Consider the following 20,682-nt stretch of genomic DNA (forward strand, 5'->3'; position numbering starts at 1 on the left):
CACGAACGCATATAGCAAGGCTGCAGGTCAGCTCGGACGCTGGGTCTGGTGCAGAGAGTGATTCACTTCGAAATACCCGAACTGTCATTTACAAGGAATCAGGGATTGGATCTGGGAAACTAGAGGTGGACATATATTTGCAAACACAGCCTCGACCCCCAATACAGAGGGGTGTTGTCACACAGAGACCATACACACGCACACAAACACATGGATGTCCATACACTCACGCACACAACACGCAAACCACACTCATGCACACACACACGGTGCACACACGTACACGTACACACGGGTATTTATGTGTACACACACACATCCCTCCCTTTGCATGACACAATTTCACATCGAGTACAGCAACCGCTCTGGTTGCGGGAGAATGGGGATAGTTCGGGGGCGCGCAGGGGTAAAGGGGTATGTCCCTTTAAGTCGTGGGGGAGGGAATTATTGCGGCAGGTGCAGCCTCCGGCTCCCGGCTCGTTCCTGGTGCAGCAGCCGCTCGGCCGCCGATTGGCTGAACGCCGTCAACAGCGGATAAATTGCGAAGGGACGGCAGCGCGGAGACAGGCGTTGTGGAGAGAGCGCTCACTGCTTCTGGAACCCTTTCGGGTGCTGCAGTTTTGCGGTAAGTGCCCCAGTCCGGATGACCCTGACACTCACTCTCTCACATCCCTAACCTCCCCTCCATCTCGCTGATTTCCCCCCACTCGGTCCGACCGGGCACGTATTTCCACTTCCTGCGTGGCACCTTTTGTCATACACTGTCTGTCTTCGCTACCCCGCTCCCTGTTGTATCGCCCCTCGCCCTCCTGCGTCTCCTAGGGCGCGTGTGCGACAGAGGGATTGTATGCTCAGAATTTGCCCCCGATAGATTGATGTGTATGTGTACACAGGAAGACTTCCCCCAATTTACCGGCTCTCAGCCGGCCGGGGGAGTTGAAGTTGCGCTTCGGTTGTTCTACAGTTGAAGGACAAAGGATCTTCTGGCTGAGTGTAGGACCAGGCTTGGTTCTGCTATCTGCTCCCTGCAAATGATCATCCTGGAAAACAATGTGACCATTTGGGAGAGGGACGGAAGGCGAATTATTTCAGATTTTTGTATTTGCGATACCTGTTAGTTTGACGCGACTTACTGTTTAATTAGGACTGATGGTCAAACTGATGTTAAGGTCGCTACAGGTTAGATTATAGTTTGGACACCTCACTGTGTTATGAAAGAACTGTCGGGTAGATGTGCTTAAGCCTATTTGCAGTTAAGTTTTTTTTTGCTTTCATGTTGTCACCTACATCATTAATATAACCGATAATGTCATTAATGTGGCAAGCTTACCAACGACACTAAAATTGATTGGATAGTCAAGTCACTTTTTATTGTCATTTCGACCATAACTGCTGGTACAGTACACAGTAAAAAATGAGACAACGTTTTTCAGGACCATGGTGCTACATGGAACAATACAAAAACTACTCTGAACTATGTAAAACAACACCAAAAAACTACACTAGACAACAGACCTACCCAGGACTGCATAAAGTGCACAAAACAGTGCAGGCATTACAATAAATAATAGAAAAGACAATAGGCACAGTAGAGGACAATCAGTTGGTGTCAGTACAGACTCTGGGTACTGAGGAGTCTGATGGCTTGGGGGAAGTGGAGAAGGTGATCTAAGATTACAACAGGATCTTGATCAACTGGGCCAGGGGTCTGAGGAATGGCAGATGGAGCTAATTGGGATAATTGCAGAGCTGTTGCATTTTTGTTAGAACAAACCAGGGCAGGATTGGCACAGTAAATGTTAAGACCATGGACAGTACTGCAGAATGGAGTTGGGGAATGGATACAATTCTTTGGAAGTGGAGACGTGGGTAAGATGGAGGTGAAGGAGCTGGTAGGCGCATGCCTCCAGAGGTTGGGATATTGAGTATGGGAATTTGGACATCATGTTACAGCTGTTCAAAATGTTGCTGTGGAAGTTGTGGCAAGGCAAGGGTTAAGATAATGTCCATGCAAAAGTAAAGTAAGTTTTTAGAAAGGTCTTTGAAGATCATAGCTTCTGTTCGCACAGCAGGGGCCTGGAGCCACGGGAGCCAACTAATGGATAATTACTTCAAAGTATCATTGGTTGTTAGCTTGTAGTGTCCATTGACTTTAACACCTCCATTGATCTTGCAAATAAGGAATTTGAACACTGGCAAGGTTACCACATAGTCAATATCTATAACTGCTTATGGCATTCTCGGTTCAGGCTTCAGAACAATGTAGTGACAAGGGGGCCATGCTGTTCTCCTTGTGCACAAGTGAAATAAAGTGCGGTTGAGGAGTTCAGTTAATTGGCGACAACATTGCTAAGACCCATTGTGAAGGACTGGGTAGAGTTCTAGCTGCCCTGCTGTAGGAAAGGTGTCATTAAACTGGAGAGGCCCAAAAGAAAGGTGTGTGAGGATGTTGCCAGGATCAGAGGATTTAAGTTGTAATGATCAGCTGACTTCCATCCTGCACATCCCCCCCCCCCCAGAATCCTTAGAGGCTTAGGGCTGACCTGATCAAAGTTCAAAGTAAATTTATTATCAAAGTACCTATGTCACCATATGCCACCTTGAGATTCATTTTCTGTGTGAAAGTGTAGAAGTATTTAAAAATATATATAAACATTTATAAAATCATGAAGGGTGCAGATAAGGTAAATGATTGTAGTTTTCTCCCCAGGGTAGGGGAGTCCAAACCTGCAAGGCATAGGCTTAACGTGAGAGGAGAAAGGTTTTAAAAGGACTTGAGGAGCAACCTTTTCTACAGAGTTGTGAGTTTATGGTGTGTGTTGTCAGAGGTGTGTACAGTTGTATTTAAAAGGCATTTGGATGGTTCCAAGGGTAGAGAAGATTGGATATGGGCCAATGTGTACAGATGGGACTATCGCAGTTGAGCAGCTTGAGTGAGCTGGGCCATAGGGCCCCGTTTCATGTTGTATATTGCTGTGACTTTGTGCTGTCACAGAGTTATAAAATGATGGAATTGTTGGACTGAGGGGGTTATGTCAGTTGGAAATGCCAACCTTGACTGTTACCAGGCCAGATCCAACTGAGAATCAGGTGCCAGATGAAATAGTCGATACTACTTTCTTGTTTCTATGCTTTTAAATACTCTAAGAAATGAGTGAATGGCCTGCTGGCCTTTGCCTGGAGAATGGGGACATGGTAGTGTAGCAGTTAGCACATCATCTGACAGTGTTTAGCCAGCAATTAATGATCAGGGTTCAAAGCCACTGCTGCCTGTGATCATGTGGGTTTCCTCTGGGTGCTCCAGTTTCCATCCACAGCCCAAAGACATATGGTTAGGGTTAACGAATTGTGGACATGCTATGTTGGCACTGGAAGCCTAGCGATGGTTGTGGACTCTCAGCACAATCTTCACTGCTGTGTTTAGACACAGATGACACATTTCACTGTATGTGATGATGTACACATGATGAATAATGCTTATCTCTTTATCCCAGGGTGGTCTTGGCATTTCCAGTCACTCCTGTGTCTGACAGCCAGCCTGGTATTCAGGCAGCTGATGAAGAACATCTCCATGATGCCTGATCTCTGGGGTTCAGGAAACCAGGCCTGCCTACCTATTCCAAGAAAGGAGAGAGGTTGGGGATTCAATTCCCAGTTGAGAGACGAGAATATTTAAAAACAAATGTAGACTGTCTTCTTGGTACTGCACTAAAGACGTGCTGCACTGATTCATGCTATGTTGGGATAAAGTTTTGCATCAGCTGGATGTAAGTGATGACAGCAAAGGTGGAGCATTGGTATCTTGGCTGATGTTTGCTATATGTAAATCCTTTGTGCAGCGTTGCATAATTTGGTCGCTTCATACTGCTCTCTGTGATTTATGTTGGCTGCGAGATGGCTTCAGCACTTCCTGCCTAAAAAAATAGTGATTATCTCTTTATGTACTTCAGGTATTCTGGGATTTAAGCCTGAAGCATCACGAGTAGCATCTGTGTGCTGCTGAGTACAAGATCAAATACTCGCTGTACAGAATGGATGCTTTGACATGTCATGCAATAACTTGTGCATTGGAGTATAATTTATCTGACATTTCCAAGTGCCAGACTTGATTGTATAGTGTTGAGGTGTTATCAGCTTGCACGGCTAAACCAGAATGTTGTAAGCTGTGTTCCGTGACTCGTTTATAAAATGTGAGGAATTGTACTCACACGATGAGAGATTAAGCTGAACCTGAAGGGGTTTCCTGCCACTTTAAAGAAGAGTACTACACCAACATAGAAAATTGAACACTACAGCACAGTACCAGCCCTTTGGCCCACAATGCAGTGCCAACCTTTTAACCTACTCTAAGATTAATCTAACCCTTTTCTCTTCTACATAGCCCTCCATTTTTCTACCATCAGGTGCCTATCTAAGAGGTTCTTAAATTCCCTGAATGTATCTGCTTCTACCAGCACCCAACAGGGAGCTCCACACACTCACCACACTCTGGTTTTTATATATTAAAAAAAGTCCTTCTGACACCCTCACTATACTTTCCACCGATCACCTTAAAATAATGCCCCCTTTTATTAGCCCTAGAAAAGTGAGTGGATAGCCAGAAACAATCTATTGCTCCTTAACACCTTGTACACCTCAATCAAAGGTGAGGGGTTCTTCAGCGTGGAGCAGATTGATCAGATGCGTGTCTTAGTTTGTCTGCAAGCCTTGTTTAATTTATCTCAGAAGTAATTATCTTGTTGTGGAGAGCTGTGGAGTGTTTCTGGGATAAAGGTGCTTTATCCAGGAAAGACCCAGATGCTAGTAAATTGTTGGGAGGTATCATTAACATCTTGCTTGCTGCAATGGTTTTGATGTGGATGCATTGTCAAAATGACCTGCCAGTCTTGTACAACGGAGGGAGGTTGGGGTCTGGGGCTTTGGCTAATTCTTTTCTCCTCCACTGAAGTTGTGTTGGGCTAGAACTGGAGGTCGTAGGTGAAAGGGAAAATATTTAAGGGAGCCTCTTCACATGGCAGACAGTGAGAGAATGGAATGAGTTGCCAGGAGAGGTGGCGGATGTGAGTTTGAGAAGGTTGGATATGTACATGGATGAACAGTCAATAAGGTGCAGGTTGACGGGTCTAGGCAAGCATAGTTGGGCATGGAGTAGATGTGCCAAAGGGCCTGTTTCTGTGCTCTAATGCTCAGCCTCTTATGTTTGGAGTAATGATGGAATGTGTCCTTTCGGAGGCTCCTGTCCTGTTTCATTAGCCTGACATTATTTACTGTGTTGTCTGTGGAGTTCAGTCTTCCTCAATATGAGTGTTACCTGTGGATTGCTTTAGAGATGACAATGGTGTGGGGGGGGGGTGCATGGTTACTTGCCCATCTTTTTGTGGATGGGTAGCTTCGTTCAGGGGTGTGAATGCCCCCAGCCGTAATGCAAAGTGAAAGCAGTACATGCTACTCCGCTTTACATTTGGAAGGCCAGCCTTCACTGGAACCATCAAGGTTTTAATTGGATTGAAGTGTTAATCAGTCGGTGGGCTTTCATCACTGACAGACTTCTGAACCAGGGAATATCTGATTCCAGGAAGGAAAAGGATGCTCATTTTCATAAAGCACTTCTGGGTCTAACCATGAGATATAGGAACAGTATTAGGCCATTTGACCCATTGAATCTCCATCATTCAACCATAGCTGATTTTATTCCCCCCTCAACCCTGTTCTCCTTAATCAAGAACTATCAGCCTCCACTTTAAACATTCCAATAACTTGCCCTCCTCAGCCACCCTTGGCAATAAATTCCACAGATTTGCCACCTTTGAGTTAAAGAAATTTCTCCTTTATCTCTGTTCTAAAGCTGCAACATTTGTGTAATTGGACCTGGACCATTTTTTTTGTGTGACTGTATTTTACAGATATTTGATAGATGTGCTTGCTATTTTGTGTGTGCCTTATATTGTGTGTGAATGTTGGTACTGTGTTATGCACCTTGGTTCTGGAGTAACGCAGTTTTGTTTGGCTGCATTCATGTATGGCTGAATGACAGGTAAATTTTAATTTTAAAGGGATGTCCTTGTATTCTGATGCTGTGCCCTCTAGTCAGACTTTTCCGCTATAGGAAAAAACCCACTCCATGTTTGCTCTATCTTGGCTTTTCAATACTCGGTAGCTTTCAATGAGATTCCCCCACCCCCCCAACCCCCCGATTCTAAGCTCCAGTGAGTACAGGCTCTGTTCCTCCTATGTTAACCCAAGGGTCTACTTCTGTGCTTTATTACTCTCGCTATCTAAATGGAGAGGGTCTGCAAGGTTCAACATGGTGGAACATCTGGATATATGCATGCTGTGACTCGAGTGTGGGAAATAACTAGATTTGTGAGGTGGTTAAAGAACATGGGAGGCAAAGGGACAGCACATTTGAACTAACTAATAGGACTGGGGAGCACCCCAGGTCTGTGGCAGTGCTGAACTGTTTGGCAGAGGTAATTTGCAGGTTACCGGAGACGCATTCGGCAGTCCAAGGCCTGAATTTGACCTGGGATAAGATCCAAGGACCCTGGACAGTGTCTCCAATGTTATATAATGTTTTCGAAACGGCTTCTTCCACTCTGCCATCAGGTTTCTCAATAGTCCATGAATGCTACTTCACTGTTTTGATCTTTTTACACCATTTGTATTTAATTTTATGTATTTATGACAGTAACTTGGTAATTTTTTTAACTGTGTAACACTGTACTGCTGCCGCAAAACAACAGATTTCAAGGCATATGTCAGTGATAATAAACCCGATTCCGGTTCACTTTTCAGTCTCAGTATGTGCAGCTGCAACTAGTAAATCGCATTAAGATGCAGAGGGAGGCATGTAATTTGGCCCATTGGGTTTCTGCTAGCTCCCTGAGAGCAATTCCATCAGTTTCTCTCATTTCCTTACAGTCCTGCAACTTGGTCTTTCTCTCCTATGTCGATCCAACTCCCTTTTGAGGGATGTGGTGGGTTGCTGATCTCGCTCCCTGGTCTCTGCAGTCTCGTATATTTCCCTTCTGATTCTCTCACCACCAAGGGGTAATTTGCAGCAGCCACTTAACCAACCCATTCATCTTTGGTACGTGGGTAGAAACCAGGACACCAGAAGAAATGCATACGGTCGCAGGATGAATGTGCAGATTCCATGTGGACCGTGCTAGAGGTCAGAATCAACCCTAGGATGGGCTGAATGGCCTAATTCTGCTCCTTTGTATTGTGGTGCTGTGAGGCAGCAGCACTAACTGCTGCACCACTTGGTCATTTTATTGTCTGCTGTTGTAATTTTTGGAGCATTGCTGCCAATTTGCAGAGAGATTTGCAGTGCTGGATAATCTGAGTGCCAATTGTTGGCAGTGTCACTGGGGAGAACATTTCATTTGTATAATGGAAATATTGGCAAGGAGTTTTTGGCATCCTTGGTTGAGTGTATGCGAAAGACTGTATTTACAATCCCTTCAGTATTACTCAAAGTCAAAGTAAATTCATTATCAAAGTACACACTGAGATTCAGTTTGCCGCAGACAAACACAGGAAGATAAAGAAATGCAACTGAATTTATGGAAAAACACTACATAAACATGGACTGACAAATTATCAATGTGCAAAAGAAGACAAACTGAGCAAATAAAAATGAATGTTACTGAGAACACAAGTTGTAGGGTCCTTGAAAGTAAGTCTGTAGGTTGTGGAATCAGTTCAGATTTGTGGTGAGTGAAATTATTCGTGCCATTTCTGGAACGTAATGGCTGCAGGGTAATAACTGTTCCTGAACCTGATGACGTGGGATGATAATCCAACCCCCCCCCCCCCCAGTATATTGACAGTGACGGTGAATGTCAGGGGTGATATTTGACTCCCCCAGTATATTTACAGTGACGGTGAATGTCAGGGGTGGTAATCCCCCCCCAGTATATTGACATTTCCTGCACCTCCTGCCCAATGGTAGTAGCAAGAAACATGGCCTGAATGCTGGGGGTGCCCCGATGATGGATGCTGCTCCTTGTAAGTGTGTTCAATGGTGGGGAGAGCTTTGCCTGTGATGGACTCTGGTGCCCGTCTAGGTTTGGTGCCCAAGTGGGACAAGAACCCACCGCATTCTTTCTGATCCAGAAGCAAGTGAAGTGCCACTGAGTCACAGCTGAAGCAGTTAAGTGACTCCTGTTAAATGCTGCCTTTCTCTGCAGGGAGATTTTTTTTTAATGCAGAGAGGGAGAGGCTCCAATACAAAGGCCTTTTGGTGAAGAAATGTCTTCAGACAGTCATAATGCTTGACATTTTGAGGGTTGAAGCCTTTATATGTGCAGCTCTAATCAAAACGTCCTGCAAGCCGCCTCCTTAACCAGAGGGTCCTGACCAATGCTAGCTGGAGGGTGTGGCCAATTACGAAAGGTCAGCAGTTTGGAACAGAATGTGTGGGATTGATTGTGAAGAAGTTGCTTGTAATCACCAACAATGCAATGTGCTCAATGGTCCACTGTGAGTTGTAATTTGCAGGTCACAAGGGCACCCAGCTCCTACCTCCTGCACCTCACCACAAGGCTTTGCATTCATATCCTTTCCAGACTAATCCATTGCTTGGTGGGAACTGTGTATGGAGGACTGATTTACCTGACGATAAAACATTAGCAGGAGCAGTGAATGCCCTGGCATTAGGACCGGGCAGAAAATAGTACCCAAGGAAGGCTGCTGTTTGTTGAGTTGTGGTCAGGGCCTTGCAGGCCTGCTGCAGGGTCAGGATGCCTGAACCTGCAATTCAGAATGTTTACAGCTCAGAAGGAGGCCATTTGACCCGTGAGTCCCACTGGTTCCCCATAGAAACATTCCAGTTAGCCCCACCCCACCCAGCAGACTCTTTCCTTCCAACAAGGAGCTGATTGCTGGTCTTCTCTGCCATGTTCTCCAGATTGACCATGTGTGCTTTGTTTAAAACCAGAATTGGCTGCATCAGCCAATCTCCTTTGTTCTGTCTTCGAAGATAGATGGCCTGTTTTGGGTTTGGAAGAATCTGTGTGCGGGTGGGACAGGAGCCATGAAAAGTTATTGGCAAGTATGATTCAAGGCAGAAAATCCCAAGGCATTCTGTACACACAAGAGCAAGAGGATAACTAGGAAGCAGGACCACTCAAGGATAAAGTAGGGAACACGTATTTTTTAGGTGGAGGATGTGGGGGAGGCCCGAAATGAGTACTTTGCATCAGTATTTACCAACGACAAGGATGTGGCGGGTAGCCAGATCTGTGTGTAGTGTGCTAATTTGCTAGGGTATTTTGAAATAATGAAGGTGGTGGATAGATGCTTTATTGATCCCAAAGGAAATTAGTGTCACAGTAGCATTCCAAGTGCACAGATGCACAAGTCTACAAATATTAGAAGAGAAATAAGAAAGAATAAAGATAAGTTTCCTCAAACAGTCATCTCTTCCCCGGCTCATTATATAGCCTGGTGGCTGAGGGTAAGGATGGCCTTGTACCGTGCTCTTTGGAGTAATGCAAGTGCTGCTCTGTTCAGTCAAGGTGGCATGCAGAGTGTGAGAAACATTGTTCGATTTGTCAGGATTTTCCGTAGGGTCTTTGTTCTACCACAGCCTCCAGTATGTCGAATTTGACTCCTATAACAGAGCCATCCTTTCTAATCAGTTTATTGGGCCTGTTGGCATCACCCAGCACCCCACCGCATAGAAGATGCAGCTTTCTTGAAGAAAAGCACCATAGATTGAGTGGACAGCCAGGGACTTTTTCCAAGGGCAGAAATGGCTTGTACAAGTAGATGTAATGTGATTGGATGGAAGTGTAGAGGGGGAATGTCAGAGGTAAGTTTGTGGTAGAGACAGATACATTAAGGATATTTATGAAACACTTGAATGATTGAAAATTGGAGTGTTGTGGGCAGGAGGAAAGGGTTAGATTGATCATGGAGATGGTTAAAAGGTTGGTACACAGTGTAGGCTGAAGAGCTGGCACCATGCTGTGGTGTCCTATGTTCGATGATCTGGCCTTGTTTTGCTGCTTGGTACGTTCTGCTTTGTTGTTCTGCCAAGCATTGTGGACATTCTGTGTTGGCACCAGATTGTGTGGCATCACTCGCAGGCTGCCCCTGGCATATTCTTGGGTTATATTGATTGTTAATGCAAATGTTGCATTTTACTGTGTCAGAATTGGGTTTAGTATCACTGACGTATGTCATGAAATTTATTTTGAGGCAGCAATACAGTGCAATACATAACATTATTAATTACAATAAATATTAATTAAGCAAAAGTCATGTTTTGATATACATGTGATAAATTAATTTGAAACTCCTGGGCCATGGTCACCGGGGGGATTTGTTCCTTTGTTACCCTCCTGACTCTAATGTACTTCAAACCTTTTGGGATTCTCCTTACCAAGGTCTTTTCATGGTCCCTTTTGACCGTTTTTTTAAAAATTTTCTCCTATTTCCCCTGTAAGCTTTGACTTTTTCCAATACCAGTTACCTATCCTTGACGTGCATCTCTTTTCCTTGGTTGATATCTTTTTTTTTTCCCATTCACGGTTACCCTTTTTTTGCCTCTCACCTTTATTTAAAAACCTGCCAACTCTGAACTCCATTTTGCTCCTTCTTACCAAATGCTGTCCTTATTCCCCTCTTCAGCCCCCCCCTCCACCTCTCCCACCGGCAGCTGTTCCCAATCTACCCCCAATCCACCCCCAATCCAGGTGTAGGCACTAACTCAGGGACCTAATTTGCCTTTCCCTACCTCTACCATGAAGCTAGCTGTTCTTTGGTCAAGTTCTTAAACAGTTCCTCTACAGACACTTCAATTACGGTCCAGTGCATCCCCCTCCCTGCTGAATGCATTTTACAAATTCCAGTCCATCTAAGCCTCCTTTAAGGCTTTTTGATTTAATTTTGCAGAGTTAAAATCTTTCAACCACAACCTGTTGCTTTTACGCCCTTCTGTGATGTGCTACCTGTCTGTTCAGATCCCCGTTGACTATTGGTATACCCTGTTGAAGTAATAACAGCCAAGCCAATTCATTGTCAAAAGTACATGCATGTCACTATATACTATTCATTTTCTGTTGGCATTTATGGGGAAAATAAATACAGCAGAATTTCTGGGGGAGAAAAGCATACGTAAACAAAGACTGACAAACAACCAATATCTAGTGCTTATTCTGGATTTCTACTGTAGAGCCTTGCTGGCTGATCCCTTCAGGATTCTTCCCAGAATACTATGGTTAATGGTCTCCCTGATCAACAAAACATTTTTTTTTGCTACCTCTCTGAAGCCTCTATCTTCTGGTATATTGAGCTGCTAGTTCTGCCCCTTCCTTGAACCACGTTTCTGAGATTGCAGCAATATCATAATCCTGTGTACAGATCCACTTGCTCAGCTCATCCGTCTTAATTGTAAGGCTCCTTGCATTAAAGTAAATGTCGTTAAGCTGACAGGCCCTCGTGCATCCCTGCCCATCTTTCGCTGCTGCTCCTACTGGGTTTCTCTGTTCTATTTTATAGTCAAATGAACAGTGGTAGTTTTCTGCAGTGGGGTTGAGCAGGGAATTCCATGGTTTGGCCATAGCGACAATGGATGCATGTTCACATTGGATGGGGTGTGTGTGGCAGTAAGAGTCTTAACTTGTCTGCTCATTGAAAGTTGCTCCCCCATGGGATTGGCCTGTGTAAGGGGCAATACAGGCCTGGCAGACGGTGGCGGTGTGCTACGGTAAAGAGGGCCTGGGTGCACACTTTAGATGAGTATTTGCCACTGTATGTTTAGCCCTCCCCATACTGAGAACATTTACAAGGACCACTGGCACAAGAAAGTGGCATCCATCATTATGGACCCCCAGTATCAGGCCATGTTCACTTCTCACTGATGTCATTAGGCAGGGATACAGGGACCTTGCACCCAACACCAAGTTCTGTAATAACCAATACCCTGCAAGCATCAGGCTGGATAACTTCACTCGTCTCAATTCTGAACTGTTTCAACAAACTACAGACTCTCCTTCAATGACTCGTGTTCTCAGTTTTACCTATTTTTGCACACTAGTTCTCAGTCAGTCTGTGTTTATGTATAGTTCTTCATAAATTCTTAATGAAGGGTCTCAATCCAAAATGTTGACTTGTCAGTCCTTTCACAGATGTTGCCTAAACCGAGTTTCTATAGCACTCCATGTGTGTTAGTGTTCAAAAATTCTATTGTATTTCCTTATTTTCCTGTGAATTCCCGCAGGAAAATGAATTTCAAGGCAATATATGATGATGTATGTATACACGCTTTGATAATTTTCTTTTGGAAGTTTCCTGGCACTTTTGTGGTACAAACGTTACTTGCTACTTAGACCATGTTACGTAGGAGGAGCTGTGCTATTGATGTGTGTTACATTGCACAATTGTCAGCAGGCCTTTCCATTTCTGACCTTGCGATGGGAGAAAGTTCATTGAGGAAGCAGCTGAAGATGGTTGGATCTTGGACACTGCCTTGCAGTACTCTTGTAGTGATATTCTTGCGATGGAATGATTGACTTCCAACCAAAACCATCTTCTAAGCAGTAACTCCAAGCGCTGGACTGTACTCACTTTGCTGCCCATTGTTTTACAAGGGTTCCGCGTGCCCCACTCGATCAGATCCTGTCTTGACACTGAGAGCAGTCGCTCTTGGCTGACTTGTTCAGGTGTGATCTCGTTTCTGAATCCAGAAATGCATTTTGTGTAATTTGTTAGCTGTGGGCTTATTCAGGTGCGTCCATGGTGAGCTGTTTCTGTTTAACATCCATGTAGTTTTCACCCAACTCCTTGGGTTCTGTATCACTCTGACTTTCTTGTCAGCAAACTCGGAAATACTGGCTGTGCTGGCAGGGATTACTAGAGGCAGCAACCGTGGGGTTTGTACCAGCTTCCTTCTCTTTCCTTGTTATTGGTTCAATTGTGTTAAGTCCGATGACCCATTTTGGCTCTTAAACCCTTCGTGCCCTCTGCTCGGGCTTTTGAACAAAGGACTGACTGACTATACCATTTACTGAAAAGCAGTAGTGTTTGCTCACCATAACTTGTAATTCATTAAGATGCAGCGCAGAATAGCCCCTTTCCGGTCATTTGAGCTGTGCCACCCAGCAATTTGCCTGATTTACCCCTAGCCTAGTCATGGGACTATTTACACGGTGCATGGGAGGAAATCGAAGCACCCGGAGGAAACCCACGCGGTCATGGGGATAACGTACAAACTCCTTGCGGACAGTGGCTGGAATTTGACCCGGGTCACTGGTACTGTGGTGTTGTGCTGACCACCATGCTATCATTAGCTCTGGCCCTGGACAGAACAGAGGAACACTCTTTATCTTGGGGCTGGGGAGGGTGGCTGTGGAAGGAGGTTGTGCTTCAGGCAGGCTGCCTTGTTCACAACCCATCTGATGTGTAGATGGAAGGATTCTGCAGGGATTATTTAAACTCTGGTGATAAAGGTCCCTGGTGAGTTGAAAGAAGCAGCCATCTCCAAAAACAAAATAGATTGGTGGTAAATCTCACCAACATGCTTTCTGAGCTTTAAAGGTTAGAGCAAGCTGTTGAAGGTTGTAGAACAGACCTCAGACCTGGCATAAAACCCATGGTTTACCAGGCACCAGTGATCCCTGCCCTCCTTCCTTGAATAGCAACTGTCATCCTCACTCAGCTGACGATTCAATGCCACTCCATGCACAAGAAGGCAAAAATAGTGGAGTAGTCTTCATAGGTTGGTTCATTCTGTTCAGAAATCTTGATGGTAGTGAGGAAGAAGCTATTCCTAAAATGTTGAGTGTTTGTCTTCAGCCTGCTGTAACTCTGTGATGGTAGTATTGAGAGAGCACGCCCTGGGTGGTGGACGTCCTTGATAATGGATGATGCCTTTTGAAGCTGTCTTCGATGGTGGAGAAACTACTGTCAATGTAGCTGGATGAGTTTACAACCCTTTTAGCTTCTGATCCTGTGCAGTGACCCCTCAATTCCTTGAGCATTTTGTGTGCATTACTCTGTTTCCAGGAGCTTCAGAATCTGGAGTTGATGAAAGTGACTTGTCTTCTTGAACCTCTGTAGTCCGTCTGGTGGAAGTGCCCTTGAATGCAGGAAATTGTGACTGGATGGATGGGCACCATGGTTAGCATAGACTTGTTGGGCTGAAGGGCCTGTACTATGGCTCTATGATTGCTCTAAGTGGTGAATGAGATGTTGAGAACTTTAACCATGCATTGGGAGAACAGAAAAGCCATGTAAGCAGAGGAGCATACTGCTTCAGGAATGACTTGCCTTCCCTGCTCAGCACCTACCCTCTGTTTGGAAGGGTCAGTGGTTCCCTTATCAGCCAACGCAGTGGAGACAGATTGTCCTCAAACCCGCGAGGTTGAGAAGGGCAGACAAGTGTCTCTGCGGGTCTTTGAAAACTCTGTGATTGTTGAATTTGAACGCCGCTACTCATCGTGAGCCAGTGTCAGCCAATTGCTGCCCTGTTGCTATCGGTGACATACAGTCTCAGCTGGAGTCAGACTGAACTGTAAAGTGATCTGCACCTGTCACATTGCCTGTCATGACCTGGGAACATTTTTACAACCAAAAAGTAGCCCAAGGATGGCCTGCCGAATGTTGTGCAATGCTATAAGCAAATGCTAACAATAAAATCCAGGGCAGTTTGAGGAAAAACTTCACCCCTAAGCTGAATCAGCAATGACCTGTTAAGGGTTGGGTGCAGGTGAGGCCGAAAAGAGTCGGAGGGTACAGTTGTGGGTAATCATGACAAATGTGTGAAATTTGTTGTTTTGAGGCAGTGGTACAGTACAATACATAAAATGACTAAGTTACAAAACAAGTAGAGCAAAAATAGTGAGTTTGAGTTCGTGGACTGTTTAGAAATTTGATGGCAGAGGTGAGGAAGTTATTCTTAATCTTGAGTGTGTGTCCTCAGGCTTCTGTACCTCCTCTGGCAGTAATGAAAGAGGGCATATCCGGGGTGGTGGGCATCCTTGGTGATGGATGCTACCTTGTTTTGAGGCATTATCTTTTCAAGATGGCCTTGATGATGGGGAGGCTACTGTCCATGATGGAGCTGACTGGGTTTGCAACCCTCTTGCAGCTTTTTCCGATCCTGCACATTGGCATCAGATGGTGATGCAACCAGTTGGAGGCTCTCCGCAGTAAATCTGCAGAAGCAATTATGAAAATGTGCAGCTTGGATGGTTGGATTGAGTTGTTCTCTGATCTTGGCTATCTACCTGAAAACATTTCATCACCAAGCAAGGAGACATCATCAGTGTGCCCTCTGACTATACATAAAGCCCAAGCACTTGGAGAACACCACACAACCAACAATGCACTGACAATGTCTCCTCACGTAGTAATGAAACGCCTGCAAGTAAATTGCCAGATCAGAGAACAACTCAAACCAGACATCTGTAGAAATTTAGTACAGCAGGGATTGGAGGTTGTTGGATGTAGAATCAGTAAATACTAGCCACAGCCCTGCAGGCATTTCCTCAGATCCACACATTCTCCTGTGAGACCTTTTCCATTTACTTGAAGGAGCATATAGTCTTCCTTCTCATCCAGCTAAATGCCATCATATCAGCTGGGCAGCAGCCCAGCACTCGAGTAGTTGGTTTATTATTGTCACATGTGCTGCGATGCAGTGAAAAACTGTTTTGCATACTGGTCACGCCAAACATAAGTACATCGCCGTGATACAAAGGGAAAAGCAATAATAGAATGCAGAATATAGCTTTACAGTTAGAGAAGGTGCAGTGTGAGTACACAACAAGGTACAAGGGTCACAAGTGAGGTAGAGTGTGAATTTAAGTGTTTGTGTACAAGAGTCTTATAACAGCAGGATAGAAGCTTTCCTAGAGTGTGTTTTCAAGCTTTTGTGCCTTTCACCTGCCGGTCAGGGAGAGAAGAGAAAAATGACCAGTGGGGGCTTGATTGTGGTTCCCAAGGCAATGGGAAGTGCAGACAGACTCTGGAGCTAAGGCTGGTTTTTGTGTTAAGTCCCAGAAATATGAATTATGATTGGAAGGCAGAATTGCAGCAAGTCCCATTTGCAGATTTAGTTTTGACGTTTAAGAGAAATTTGGAGGGGGTATGGAAGGGCTATAGTCCAATAGGACTAAGCAGAATAATAGTTTGGCATGGGCTGAAGGTCCTGTTTCTGGGCTATAGTGCTTTATAACTCTAGATTATGTCTGTAGAAGTGGAAGGATTCTCCACTGCCACTCTCTGTTCTTATTGTTTTTCAGTCTTAACCCGGATTTCTTGATGCCACACAAAAAACAACAAAGTGCTGCAGGGGTTCAGCGGACCAGGCAAGCATCTGTGGAGGGAAGTGTACAGTTGATATCTTGGTTTAAAAATTTTTTTTTGAGATACAGCCAGGAATAGACCCATCCGGCCTTTCCAACTGTGCTGACCAGCAATCCCCCAATTTACCCCTAGCCTAATCACAGGACAGTTCACAATAACCAACTAACCTATCAACCAATAAGTCTTTGGACTATGGAAGGAAACTGGAGCACCAAGAGGAAATCCACACAGTCATGGAGAGAACATATAAACTCGGTCGCTGGTACAGTATAGGGTTGTGCTAACTACTATGCTATCCTGCTGCTCAGACGTCCTTCATCCTGTTGCAGATACTAGACTGTATATACTGGAATGTGGAGTAACATGCAGAGTGCTGAATGAACTCAGTGGATCTCAAACCCAAAATCTCAATGGTTCATTTCCTTCCATAGATCGAAGTCCAAATAAATTCACTATCAACTTGCGTATCCATCACTATTTACTACCTTGAGGTTCAGTTTCTTGCAGGCATTTACAGGAAAATAAAGGGATATAACAGAATCAATGGAAAAACTCTACGTAAAGACTGACAAACAACCAATCTGAAAAAAAGCCAAATTGTGCAAATTTAAAAAATAATAAACTAAGAACTTAAGTTGTAGAGTCTATGGGTTGTGGAATCAGTTCAGAGTTGAGGTGAGTGAAGTTATCCACATCCGTTCAGGATCCTGATGGTTGTAGAGTAATAACTCCTCTTGAATTTGGTAGTTCAGGTCCTAAGGCTTCTCTACCTCCTGCTCGATAGCAGTAGTAAGAACAGAGCATAGCCTGATGATGGAGGTCCTTGATGGGTGTTACTTTCCTGCGGCAGCGTTCCTTACAAATGTTCTCAGTGGTAGGGAGGGCTTTGCCTGGAATGGACCAGGATATATCGGCCTCTTTCTGTAAGCTTCTCCGTTCCTGGGTTTTGGGGTTTCCATAAGGCAATGATGCAACTAGTCAGGGTGCTTTCATCTATAGAAGTTTGTCAATGTTTTAGTAGTTTGGACAGATTCAGCATGTCATCTGAGTAAGAAGAGGCCTGTCATGCCTCCTTTGATGGTACTACTTTGTGATGTGTGTTGCCTGATGTGCTGAGTTCCTCCAATGCTTTGTGTGAGCTCTTTATTCTAGATGCCACACAGTTAAATGCTGCTTTAATGTAAAGGGCAGTCTCTCTCACAACTCTGAAATTTGCTCCTTGGGGCCATGATCAAGCATTCCAGGAGAACCTGCTGAAGACCAGGGATTTGTGTACACATGGGTGTGATGGGCCAGAAGGCCAGTTTCTGTGCTGTGCAAGACTGCCTCAGCAAAAGTCAAGGAAAGGAAATGATGCGTCTATCTGTTCAGCCACTTTAAAGTAGTATTCACCCCAATGAGTCTGGTCTGTGGTTTCGTTTCCTCTATCTCCTTTCCTCTTTCACTCGGCTGGGTTCTACCAGGTGTAAAGGGATTTCACTAAATCTGCTGTCTGCTTGTTCTTCCCAAGGAGCCGAGTCAGGAAAACCTAATGTAAGTTTTTCGGCTTCCTGTCACATTATAAATGGTCCATAAAATCGGCTGCTGGAATTTGCCACTCTCTCAATTTGTGTATGATCCAGGATTATGGAGGATTTGCTCTGCGAACTTCTAAGAATCTTGTTTGACAAACTTTATTTTCCAAACGAGCTGCTCTTAACCCTGACCATGTGGCCGATGGGTGAGGGGCTAATGTATTCTCACAGGGCATCCATGCTGACCAGTAGGGCCCAAACTTGTATTGAACCCATCTGCCAGGTTTTGGCCCCTTGCTACCTATGCTGAAGTAATTCAAATACTGGTCTAGACATTTCTTAAATACCAGCAGCAGCTATGTTTCCACCCACTCTGTCCGGAGTGTATTCCGAGTTTTCACGATTCTCTACATGAAGAAGTTCCCCATTGAATCCCCCTCAATCCTTTGCCCCTTATCCTAAGTCTATGTCCTATAACATTACCTGTCTTGGAGGAAAAGAGGATGATTTTTCACTAAATCTAAATTTGCAGAATATTGAAGCTGAATTTGTGTCTGTGACACTTTCCATTACTTTGCAATCTGTGCACAAAATCAAAAGCAGTAAAATGAAGCAGTGATGTTCTGCATCAAGGATAGGCGCAGAAGGTGAAGAAAGCAGAATGACTTTCTGTTCTGGGTAGTGAGCAACAGTAATGTTCCATCGATTGCACACATTACTCTCCTTCCTTCCTCTGACACCATCTGCTCCATTCCATTTATCTACCCCAGGCTGATCCGCAAAGGCTGCATCTCAGCCCCCTGTTGCTGAGGTGATTTTGCAGGCATGCAGTTGATCCCGAGCTGCTCTGATCACTGATTGCCACCACCCACTTCCTTTCACCATCAGTCGGTGAGGGGGATATTTGGCGGGGGATTTGAGGGGGAATACTTCTGATCTAGGAGGATGCGTGTAATCACGGTCAGCATGGACCTGACTGGCTCCGAAGGGCCTGTTTCTGTGCTTTAATGACTGGTTCAGACATACAGTGCCTAGAAAATATATTCACACCCCTTGGAAATTTTCATGTTTTACAACATTGAATCACAATGCATTTAATTTGGCTCTTTTTGATACTGATCAACAGAAAAAGACCCTTTGTTTAAAAGTGAAAATGGATATCTACAAAGTGATCTAAATTAATTACAAATATATGATCAAATTATTTTGTTTTATATGTATTCACCTGTTTCAAGTCAGTATTTAGTAGATGCACTTTTGGCAGCAATTACACCCTTGAGTCTGTGTGGATAGATCTCTATCAGCTTTGCACATCAGGACACTGCAATTTTCCCCCATTCTTCTTTACAAAATTGCTCCAGCTCTGTCAGATTTTATGGGGAACATGAGTGAACAGCCCTTTTGATGTCCAGCCACAAATTCTCAATTAGATTGAGGTCTGAACTCTGTCTTGGCCAGTCCAGGTCATTAACATTGTCTTTAAGCCTTTCCTGTGTAGCTTTGGCTTGATGCTTGGGATCTTGGTCTTGCTGGAAAACAAATCTCCCAAGTCACAGTTCTCTTGCAGACTGCATCAGGTTTTCCTCCAGGATTTCCCTGAATTTTGCTGCGTTCATTTTACTCTCTACCTTTACAAGCCTTCCAGGCTTTTTGATTGATGCTATTTTAAAAACTGTTTGTTCTAAGCATGGTGTAATAGCCACATAAGTACACGTGACTGGTGCTAGTTAGCAAGTGTTTGGCAACAGACACCTACCTCTATTAGGTGGCATAGTGTATCAAATAAACAGAGGAAATCTTGGCTAATTTCTCGATTACTTTTTGTTCTTTAAGAGTTGTCCCAAATAAGCAGCTGCCCCGATTACCCAATGGCCCAATTGACCAGAATCCACTGTATTTCCAAGTTGGAGTGGTGTAAGGGGAACGCTTCAAACGATCATAAGTAATAGGAGCAGAATTGGGCCAGTCATCCTATTGAGTTTTCTTCGCTATTTGATGGCTGATTTATTATCCCTCTCAATCCCATTCTCCTGGTTTCTCCTTGTAAGCTTTGACACTAATAATCGAGAACCTATCAACCTGCTCTTTAAATGACTTGGCCTCCACAGCCATCTGTGGCAATGAATTCTACAGATTCACCACCCTCTGGCTAAAGAACTCCCCCTCCCCCCCCCCCCCCCCCCAATCTGTTCTAAGGGGATGTCTTTGTATTCTGAGGCTTTATTATCTTATCTTCGACTCTCCCATTATTGGAAACCTCATCTCAACACCCTCTTTATGTGGGAGTGCTCTGACACTTGTTCCTTTGTGGAGTGTGTGAGCTCTGCAGAGCCTGAGAGAGTGACTGCAGTGTGTGTTGTGTGTAGTCATCATTGTGCACCATGGTAGAGGTAATGTATGCTTAGGGTGAATGAAGGACTGTCACCCAGTCTCCTGCACTCTTCCGGGCAACTGCAGAGTATTTGATCAACACACACAAAATGCTGAAGGAACTTAACAGGTCAGGCAGCGTCTGTGAAAAAGAGTTGACGTTTTGGGCCACGACTCTTCATCAAGACTGGAAGAAAAGAGAAGTTAGATCAAGAAGGTAGAGGGGTGGGAGAAAGAAGTACAGGGTGATAGGTGAAATGGGGAGTGGGGAGAAACAAAGTAAAGGGCTGGGAAGCTGATAGGTGAAAGAGATAAAGGGCTGGAGAAGGGGGAATCTGATCAGAGAGGGTAGAATACCATGGAAGAAAGGGAGGGGGAGGAGCACCAGAGGGAGGTGCTGGACAGTTAGGAAAATGCAGTGAAAGAGGGAAACATGAATGTTTGGGGAGGTGGGGGTGTGGGAAGTACCAGAAGTTTG

General features: G+C 44.6%; 1 protein-coding gene across 6 annotated transcripts in view; it reads left to right on the top strand.

Annotated features, from left to right (window-relative positions):
• The first annotated feature begins 481 nt into the window (after positions 1–481).
• pcbp4 (poly(rC) binding protein 4) overlaps positions 482–20,682 on the top strand; it is an 86,653-nt gene continuing 66,452 nt past the window's right edge. For 5 of the 6 annotated variants that reach the window (XM_059944461.1, XM_059944460.1, XM_059944459.1 and 2 more), the window contains exon 1: positions 482–625. The gene's annotated coding sequence lies outside the window, so the exon portion shown is untranslated. The remainder of the gene's footprint in view (positions 626–20,682) is intronic. The other variant, XM_059944466.1, reaches the window with a different exon arrangement.

Source organism: Hypanus sabinus, chromosome 19 (assembly GCF_030144855.1).
Source record: "Hypanus sabinus isolate sHypSab1 chromosome 19, sHypSab1.hap1, whole genome shotgun sequence".
Lineage (NCBI taxonomy): Eukaryota > Metazoa > Chordata > Chondrichthyes > Myliobatiformes > Dasyatidae > Hypanus > Hypanus sabinus.